This window comes from Atractosteus spatula, chromosome 5 (assembly GCF_055471065.1).
Source record: "Atractosteus spatula isolate fAtrSpa1 chromosome 5, fAtrSpa1.hap1, whole genome shotgun sequence".
NCBI classification, from domain to species: domain Eukaryota; kingdom Metazoa; phylum Chordata; class Actinopteri; order Semionotiformes; family Lepisosteidae; genus Atractosteus; species Atractosteus spatula.
Window position 1 is genome coordinate 29,874,089 of NC_142710.1, and position 10,878 is coordinate 29,884,966.

Genomic DNA, 10,878 nt, shown 5'->3' on the forward strand with positions numbered 1-10,878 from the left:
TTGCAAACTTTACTCTGAGCAATTCTAGAACATTCAAATAATGAAATCATGATTTATTTCAAATCTTCCTGAAATAAAGTGAAGCATCCACAAAATAAAAAATAAAAAAATATTTTGAAGGATATTTTATATACTGTACATTTTGCCACTAATATTTTGTGTTGTGTGTCATTAGAGAATCATAAGATGTCAATTAGCATATCAGTGATTTACAGGTAAATATTTAGTTGTTTGTGTAAATTGAAAAATATAAATGTGTAAATACAGTAGATAAATAAAAAGGCAATAAAAGGATAATGACAGCTAAAGCAGTAGCACAGTATAGATTTGTACAGTAATGACAGAGAAAAACACATCCTATCTGAAGTTTTTGCCTCTAGGTAAAAAACGTTATCCTGTGTCCTAGTAAAAACAGTGGGAAATGGCCAATTGAGAGAAAATTACACAGAAGATGCAAAGAACACCAACAAACACAGAACATACGCCTGGGAACCTCACAGTCCTGTGACGTTTTGAATTCTTCCCCAGGGAACCAGACCCCTGGAGTAAAATGTCAGAACAAGACCTCTGTTTGCTATTCAGAACATGTTAGGAAGGTGAGATTTTAAGCATTAGGCTTACGACATCTGTTTTTATCACCTTTTTCATGACGTCTGCTGTAGTGAAGTCCAAAGCTTAACCTTGATTTCAGATAAGAGTTACTCACATAGCTCTGTATCTGCTTAAAATGTATAATGGATACTTTGTAAGGTGAAAGTGAGCTCTAATCTAGCATAGAAAAGTTAAGAGAAGATATTCTGTCATTGATTTGCAATAAAAAAATCATCACGCCTCAAGGCTTTTACAAAGTGACAGAAAGGAAATGAAACCAATACTATCTATGTTCATTATGATAAACAGGATTTTTATTAGATTGTAACATTATACAATCAAGTTTTTGTGTCACAGATGTTCTTTAGAACTGGTTATATACCAAATATTTCTACATTGCTATATAGTTGTTTTTTATTTAATACTCAATACAATTGATATACCATCTATCTTTGCTGTTTAGATTTTGGTCAGTTTTAAAGAATCCCAATCACTTTAGCTCAGAAAGCAAAGGCTATTGTTGGTACTGGATAGTGTAATGGGCTACCTGTATACAGTGTTTGGGATACTACCTATTTTGTGATCAGCCAGCAAAATGATTAAGTACGACTTTTTGTGAACCTTTGCTGTGACATGATATTTTCTCCATAGAGTAAACATTTGTAGGTAATATTAATACCAAACTGGTTCAATCATCCCTAAGTGTGATGAAAAGATAAGAGGTTGTCATCAGTGCTCTGTTTTTTCCATACCAATGGACTAAAATAAGAGGTATAAAACTTTAATCAGTCATGTGAGCATGTTCCAAAAATACAGTCTGGACAACAAGTGATAAAAAGACACAGAGAATCGTTGCCTTCACTGTGCCACTTGACATTACCAGATCATATGAATGCATGTAAAAAGTATTTTTTTGCAGTTTGATTGCTGGGTATTGATAAGCAAATGTTTAAAGAATGCTAACATTTTTACTGCAGATCCAGGCATTTGTTTCAGAATTAATATGAATTAACCTAATTCCATGCATTTTATAGTACATTGTTTTCCTAACAATAATAAATCAAATCCATAAATCAATAAATAAAGTAGGCAATGTAATACAGAGTCACTCATCAGTTGACATTTAAAAGGCTTAAAATAGACAATGAGCAGTGTTTGACTCTCACTAGATCCCATTTTTAAAAACCTATTGCCTTCTGGTAAGAGGATAATTTATTATTATAAATCTTAATTATTTTAAGTATACTTGTGATTATTAGCTAAAATGTACATCTCCATTCTGCTAAATAGATTAATTGGTATTGTATGTGTCATTAAATAGCTAGTGAAAATAAATGTGCAATCCTGCTCACACAGTATATAGAGTAGTATGTGCAGAACTGAAATGGAAGTTATATGGGTTCTGAGAGTAGTCAACACCATCATCTGTTAACTCTCCTTCAGGGACTTATGATGCAAAAGGCCCAGTGGCCACTGATTTAAAATAAAAAGGAGTCTTGTTTTATGAGCAAGGCTCTACAGTTTTTATTGGGAAACAAATTTTACCAATGGCAAGCCAAAAATGCAATTTAATCTCAGTGATGTGTTCTCTCAAATTCCTTAGCATGGGACTTTCTTAGCCTCGCAAATAAAAGTAAACATGTAAAATGTAACACCATCCATCCATTTTCTACTTTTTCCAATTCAGGATCATGGAGCAGCAGGAGCCTATCCTGGCAAGCAATGGGCACAAGCAGAGATACACCCTGGGTGGGGCGCCAGTCCATTGCAGGGCAAATGCAGAAAAACACGCACACACTCACACTAGGGCCTATTTTCCAAGGAGCTAATTAACCTACTACTAAGCCATTGGACTGTGGGAGCAACCTGGAACAGGAAACCCATGCGAAAATGGGGAAACATACAAATCTCCCTGCAGATTGAGCCCCTGAAATTGAACTCGGGGCCCCAGAGCCGCATGGCAGCAATGCTAACCACTGTGCACCTCCTTTAATAAAAAAGTGTTTTTTTCATTTAAAGAACATTTATAAATGTTAAAAATCTGACAATTTATAGTGGTACATTGAAACAATGCTGACTTTCCTTCTGGGCATCTTAATAGCAATAGAAGAAAGAAAATACAACGTTTCGGCCGTGGAGCCTTCTTCAGGTGTGAGCCAGCAAATTTTGCTCACACCTGAAGAAGGCTCCACGGCCGAAACGTTGTTTTCTTTCTTCTTTTTTTTCAGCATGGAATAAACCTATTACTTGTTCCTTTGCAGCCTACGCATGCTGACGCAGCTACCCACCTGAACTATCATAATAACTATTACCTCCTAATGAGCCTTAATAAAAATAATGATTGAGACCAAACTGAGTGAATATGCTTATATTGGATCATACAGAGGCAAGGTTTGCTTTCATTTAGAGATTTTGGCAGTTTGGTCTCTAAGGTCCCCACGTGAAAGAGAAACTTTACGTTCTCCAGCAGTTTGTCTAAACCTCTGTTTGTGTTTATTTTTCTATTCTCAGTATAGATTTATCAAATCTATACTGTGCTACTGCTTTAGCTGTCATTATCCTTTTATTGCCTTTTTATTTATCTACTGTATTTACACATTTATATTTTTCTTTATTTATTAGCAGTAAAAACTGGTTTGAGAACTCATAACGTTGAATACTGTGAAACCCATTTAATTCTTTTCATATTTTTGTTCTCTTTGTGGATACAATTGGACTCATAATGAGTTTGAAAGCCGTGGATCTGCACATATATTATCAGCAGCAGGGAGGTCCTCAGAGGAAGTGGTTTCCATCTGATTAACAGACACGGAGAAGCAGAGGCAGGAAATTTACCAGCTGTCACAGAGAGAAATACATATCAGACCCATCTGTGGAAAGATTTAGCCAGATATCTTAAAAAATATATACTGTACTTGCTTAGAATATGTCTAATTGTATATATAGTCTGTGCTAGATTTTATCTAACTACAGTATAGTATGCTATATATAATCAACTTGGATTAACTAGAAAATGTTGTTTGTGCCAGCAGGGATACTGTATTCATTCACATGCTTTCCTCTTTCTTTAGACATCCACAATTGTTCAAAATGCAAGTGCCACAGAGTTAGCATCGACTGATGAAGGGCCTACAGTAACAAAAATGCAAACTCACAAGTACTCAAAAGCACTGCAGAGCATACTGTAGGATATAGGTATTGCTACCCAGACCAGCTCAAACTCCACTAAAAATTGCCAGATTTAGGGCATCCTACCGTAGTTTCAGTCCAGTAAGCTAATCATGTACTAGAGTCCAGATTTAGAGATTGTCTGGACTACAGTGTTCAATCTCTGACAGGGCACCTTTACTGAGTCATTCCAGAGCCTCCAAGTTATATTTCAGCATCTAATGTTTGCACTTTCAAACCCAAAGAATACATTCTGGTCAGGTATGACTTCTGCACCAAAACTGGTTTTAATATAAAGCAAATCATAAGGTTGGAAAACCTTTATCACTTTTAAATTTCAGAAAATATTACATTTAGTAATCTAGTCACTCATTCAGGGTCACCAGGAAGCCAAAACACATCTAAGCAAGCAATGGGCGCACTCTGGTTTCTGGATGGGAAACACCTTTCCTTTCTTTTCAGCATGGAATAACCCCATTACCTGTTTCTTTGCAGAATATCTTAATTACTAATCATATTTTGGCAAAAAAAAAAAGAAATCAATAGTATTTTTAATGTGCTTCATATCAACATTTTTTCCAGTGTTTCCATTGCTGCTTATAATGGAATGAGGCTGGTGGTCATTTCAATGCCCTCAACTTTGATAAAAGATTTGTACACCTAATCAGCTTTTTCAACTTAGAATATCTGAATCCCCCTCCATCCCCTTTCACTCCCAATTCAAGGTCGCAGTAAAATAACTTGTCATCTTCACCTGCTGGAAATAGCGTTCTTGAAAGAACCCTTGCCTGATTGTTCATCGTATATCACTTCCTAAGCAGGGCAGAGCATCCCCTTGAGCCTGGTCCTCATTAGCAATGCCTTATTATAAGGGTGTGTGATATTCAATTCAAAAAACAGATGTCAGGCAAGCACTAGCAATTCTTTGGCCTTGCCATCGGGAGACCTCAACAGCACAGTCTGAAAACCACTGTGAAAAAATGGATTCTTCATGGAGTAATCAAAAAGGAAATTGCACGTTTAAAGAGGGAAACAGAATCTTTTTGTCTTGCTGTTCTTTGGCAGAGAGGTACATGCAAGACAGAAGGTCAAATGCAATTTTAGTGCGAGATACTTCTTTCCTCAGTAGAAAAATGTCGTTCATTTGTGTCTGTTGCTCTCTGTGAACCATGGTGAAGAAAAATAAATGTTTTAATTTCCTCTTCTGACAAGCTAACACAGAGAACACCAGCTATAACTCAGCAAGGGCCATGTAAATGTCACTCAGATATTAACAAGAGCTCTGCACACTGTGTAAAGCTAATGGAAGCTCAGACATTTGGTCTGATCACAGAATTCAGCCATTAGATTTTTTTTTACTACAGTACATATTGTAGACAACTTTTGATATTTAATTTTATATCTCCAACAACAGTGATGTTTTCCCATTATTGGTAAATATAGTACTGTGTAATCTCAATTATGCTCATTATAGTCCAGTGCACTCTTTACCCATTGTAAGTTGCCCAGCCTTGCGGTTGAAGCTAATTTTGAAGCTAATACCCAGGGTTAATATTTACTTAGAAAAACTTACAAATGAGAGAAGCACAAAAGGGCCTATCTAGCTCCTTTGGTAGTTAATTAACTTGTCAAGTACTAACTACCAAATGGATGACAGGTTGAATGGCCTCCTACTGTTTGTGAACATTCATTTGTTCTTATTCCCACTATCACTTAAGGGTGTAAGAGAAATGAAATTAAGTTGTGTAATGCTTCATCTGTTTCCAATTTGTGACTAAACATATCCCTTGATCGTGGTACATTAAAGGGATTTCTGTTTTACACTATACTGTATACTCAGTAATGCAGTAGGAAAAACGGATCTCCCTTCGCCAGTAAAATCCTAAAACACAACCTCCAGATCCCCGCCCCCAAAACATGCCTCAGTGCAAATCATTTCAGCCGAAGACTGAAAGCTGAAGAACAAGGAATGGTCTGGGCAGGACTGATGTGAATCCTGGATTATACAGGAAATTAAACGATCTTCAAATAAGGAAATATGCCTGCATGCCTTTAGGCAGCTGTAATACTACTCCTCAACACCACCTCGAACAGAGAAATCATGGAAAAAACGTAAACTTACTGGAGGTCCACGTGGGCCAATGATGGACATTCCCGGCTCCCCTGGTGCTCCCTGTGGATACAGAAGGTGCTGATGAAGGAGCAACATTGCCAGAACCTCTGGAATCTCTTTGTGAGCAGGAATAGCTGGACACTCACAGGAATTTTCTGTGGCTGCCCAGTACCAACCCAAAGCTCTGTGAAGCTACAGTAAATTGTAAACCAATTTACTTGCATTCACTAGAATAAACAAGCAGCAAATGTTTATTAGCCAAATGTAAACATGATTTGGCCAAGCATTAAAGCAATGATTACACCAAAGTTTAAATGTCAAAGGAATAGAAAGCTGCTTTTTCAAATTTGCAGTCGAGTAGTGAGGTGTTTGCATGTTGTGCCAATTCCACTGCTTATTATTATAGGTTAAGCATATGAGGACCTTTTATAATAATCTTAAAGAACAAAAGGTAGACATACTGTATACTTACACGTTTTGTCTCAAATATGCATTGCAGCAAACTAAAATGCTTTTCATTTCAGGCTTACACATTAACTTCTCATAACATCACTCAGCAGGTCAAAGCTGTGCTGTATATATATACAGGATATTAATGTCCTCTGGTTAAGTCCTTTGGCATGAAGAGGGTGATTTGCACTGTGTCAGCCTCTGGGAAATGCCATCCATACAGTTCAATAGGCTGTCTCATTACAATCAACAACCCAGTAGCCAGACGGTGCCGTCTCAGGTTTCTAACACTTTTCCTAATTAGTTTGCCTAGAAACACTATCTCTACGCCGTCTTTGACAGCCAACAACATTTCAAAACTCAGTTGATTTGAGGTTTTTGAACAAAAACGCCTACAGAGAAAGTATTTGCTTTCACATATTGTAATACTAAGCGTGTCTGCCATCAGCTGGAAAAAGTATTGGTTTTGCCACAACCCGTGAATTGTGGAAAATACAATTGCAGAAAACTGCTCATCTGCTCCAGCATTTAGAGATACCCTTGGCAGTTTCAAAGGTCGTTATGGGGCAGGAGGACTGAAGATTCACAGATAGCCCCTTTGAAAATTTCAGATACAGACAACAGGATGGGAAAAGTCCAAAACAGAACTCCAGTTGTAAAAAAAAAGAGGAAACCCAAAAACAATCTAAAAACAACACTGGGGACAGGGTAACTGCAGATGTTAGCAGAGGTTTGGTTAACAGATTTAACTTTCTGCAGGAGATGTACTTCTTTTTAAATTAAACCTTAACATTAAGCCTTTTCTCTGTGTTTACTGGTCATTAAATGATTTGTTTTTCTTCCGGCTTTATTGACCTTAGACTTTATGGACACTAGATGGGTTAAATTCTTATGACAAATTACTGAACAAAGGTTTATGAAACACTACCCTGCCTAATTTATGTTTTTTAAATGGAAAGAAATTAAACTCCTTTTCACAAAAAAGTACAGAGTGGGAATATTATTTTCTGAGGTTGGGTTCTAGAATTATTATTTTGATAGGAGAATGTCCAAAAACACTAACTATACCCAGATCATTCTAATACTTGTTCTGTCATTTTTTTGGAGACAGCTCATATTTATCTGAAAACCCTGGCAGTTTTATCAATATGATTTACAGAAAACCAAAGCTGGTAAATAGTTTTAGATACCTACAGAAACTCATACTTTACAGTATTAAAGTGTAATTACTGTTGCCTATTTGTTGATAGCCTCATTTTAATACAACGACAGAAAGATTGCTGTTATGTTCCCATCATTTTCTAAGAAAAGAGCTGTTCAAGACTAAAGATTAAAATATAACAAGAAAACTAACAAAAACTTTACTAGCACTTTACAGGTAATGGGGACTCCCCTCCACCACTACCCCACCTGGATGATGCAACAGCAGCCATAGTGCGCCAGAATGCTCACCACACATCAGCTATTAGTGGGAAGGAGAATAGAGTGATGAAGACAATTCATACTGTAGATGGGGATTATTAGGAGGCCATGATTGGTAAGGGCCAATGGGAAATTTGGCCAGGACGCCGGGGTTACACCACTACTCTTCTCGAGAAACTCCCTGGGATTTTTAATAACCACAGAGTCATGACCTCGGTTTTACGTCTCATCCGAAGGACAACGCCTGTTTACAGTATAGTGTCCCCATCACTATACTGGGGTATAAGGACCCACATGGACTGCAGGGTGAGCGCCCCCTGCTGGCCCCACTAACACCTCTTCCAGCAGCAACCTTAGTTTTTCCCAGGAGGTCTCCCAACCAGGTACTGACCAGGCTTACACCTGCTGAGCTTCAGTGGGTTGTATTACAGGTATTACAAGATCTATCCCAGGCAAAAGTAACTTCTCAAAGCAAATTAATCTAAATTGCCATTGCTTTGTTTCAATTTTGGATTTAATTTTAAAGCTGAGTTATCATTGAGCTGGGAACGTCCCCTGTCCAGTACATACAAAAGCAAGCTGAGTCTATCCTGGGAGACAGCCCTGGTCTACCCACTGACACCTGCCCTCAGCCATCAACAAGTTCTCAGGTCCCAGACTCACCTTTTCACCAGGCTCGCCCATTAACCCCTGGTCAGTCACAGCAGACACAGTCACATGCAAAGTTTGGAGGAAAGAGACACAAAGAAAGGATTGGTGTTAAAGACATTGAGGACAAGGAGCATGCACTCAACCCAACAGCTGCAGCTTTGCTTCCACATGGGACTCGTGGAACTGGCAGAAACCATAACTGCGTACCATATGAAAGTGGAAGTAATCTGGATATTGATGGCCAGCAAATCTTGTTTACCAACAGCAGGTTTAAAACAGTTTTAGAAGAACATGAGGGAGAACGAGGGAGTGATGGATGGGAATTACTGTAGCAGTAGTAGCTTCCTATAAAAAGCACAACCTGAAGACTGCACGGCAAGTCAGCATTTTCTCACTTGCAGAAACGTTAACTGTAAATGCATGTAGCAAGGAAAGGAAAATAATTGCAAAGACACAACATTTTTTTAAATCCAGACACCTCAAAAGGTTTTATATATACGTGTGTGTGAATCAATGTGATATAAATGGGTTGAAATGAATGGTTTCTAGTTTGAAGTTAACAGACAATGAAAATTAAAATCACTGTCCAAAAAGTGATAACAGATTTTATTGCAACAGTGAACCGTTCTGCTTAAAAGAAATAATTTTAAAATATGGTTACATCATGAAAAAGGAAAGACATTTAGAAGCTTTTTGAGTTCCAAACTGTTTTTTTCAGATATCCACTTACTGTTTTTTTATTTTCTACATTATATTTTATTAATAGTCCAGCAGTTCTCTCACAGTACATAAAATTGGTAAAAATAAAACTCTTTTGTGTTCAAAGTAAAAAAGACAAAACCTATATTTAGGAAGAGCTAATACAAAAAGGCTCTATTTATCACTTAATTTGTCTGAATAACACAACTTTACTGAAAATATTGATTTATAGTATAAAATTGTTATTCAATTATGTGTCGGTCACTTCAGTCACTTAAAAATAATGTTTTTATTACACAATAGTTAGATATGTCATTTCTCTTAAATGTTTTTAACATTTAGTAACCACAGGTAAAGGTATTTTTAGAATCAAAGAGAACAGAAAAATGTAAAAGATAATGCTGGGACAACAGGAGGACAACAGAACACTTTTGCTTAGTGAAAATAATAAAAATGAAAGCATTAAGGATCACATCTTCAGGTTGATAGTTAAAAGTGCCAAGCAATTCTATTGAATTATGTGGTCATTTAACACCTCATGTAATCAAATTGAATCATGTGTCCTAGGACCAATTACAATACTTTGCAAAAATATTCTAACCTTATGTCTCATTTTGTCACATTACAAATGATGTACAGTATACACATTTTAAGTGAATATTTTAAAATATTTGAATAAGTATCCCTTATCAACAGAAACCGTGAGATGTTTCCTCTTCAGGATTTATAAATGCCAACTCTATGAAGTGAATGAACACACCAAGACATTACTAGAAAGAATATAAACCATAAAAAATTAAAGAATCTGAATACATTTGCAATAAAGGGGTGAATGCAGATACCTACAAATTCTATCTTAAATACACATTTTTTAACGTTGTGGACTGATCTTCATCTATCAATGAACAGAAAAGAGAGGCTCTTGCAAATATACACCAACACTCCTCAGGTTGGTACTGTCAGAAAGACTCCTATTGGAATGTACAATGAAGACACATCTGTTCTCCATGGCCATCATCTTGCCTGTTACCTTATAACCATTTTAATATCATTTTTATTGGTCTCTTACTGATTTCTACTAGGTTCTCTGTCATGATTCTGCTTTATTTATTTCCTTACTCAGTAAAGCTACATTCACTTATCTTTCTATATCTATGTTTAGTTGATCATTTTGTAAATTTTATAAAGTGTCAAGCAAATGTTAAAAAATCTACAAACTATTGTGTCTGTGCTTTGACAGATTCAAGCAATCATTGAAATAACAACTTTAAATACATATTATGCAGTCATATTTTATACTTTACCAACAATTATTATACCCTACTACAACATGATATGTAAAGCTTTATGGACAGGTGCCTAGAATAGATAAAATAGGTAAATGTTTTCTAATTTTTTGCACTATTTGGTAAACTGCATCTCTTATGAGATAAGCCCCATCTACTGTACAAGTGCTGATATTGGAGCCCTGTATGCATCAAACTCACCATTCTTCCAGGAATTCCCATTGCTCCTTTGTCACCCTAATAATCAATGTAAAATTAAAAGGTGGTAAACAAATAAGTCTAAATATTAGGTACTGCATTGCTCTATTCATATATGCATACATACAAGAGCAAGCTTAACTTTACAGTTTTTTACCTGTCGCCGGGTAAAATATTTGCTTTGTGCATGCCTCACAGTGATTCAGATTTTGAATTTGGCAACAAAGCATCGATGCACTTTTTAAAAAGACAGATTAGACTAACACCAGCCAAATGCTCAGACGTACTAAAGTTCAGTAA

At 36.4% G+C, this 10,878-nt stretch overlaps 1 long non-coding RNA gene across 1 annotated transcript; it reads right to left on the reverse strand.

The window, feature by feature from the left end:
- Positions 1-5,904: 5,904 nt before the first annotated feature.
- Positions 5,905-10,618, reverse strand: LOC148834913 (uncharacterized). Its single transcript, XR_016091045.1, has 3 exons — positions 10,582-10,618; positions 8,408-8,434; positions 5,905-5,932 (listed from the first exon to the last, which is right to left on the reverse strand). It is a non-coding gene; the product is annotated as an uncharacterized LOC148834913 (long non-coding RNA).
- Positions 10,619-10,878: the final 260 nt, after the last annotated feature.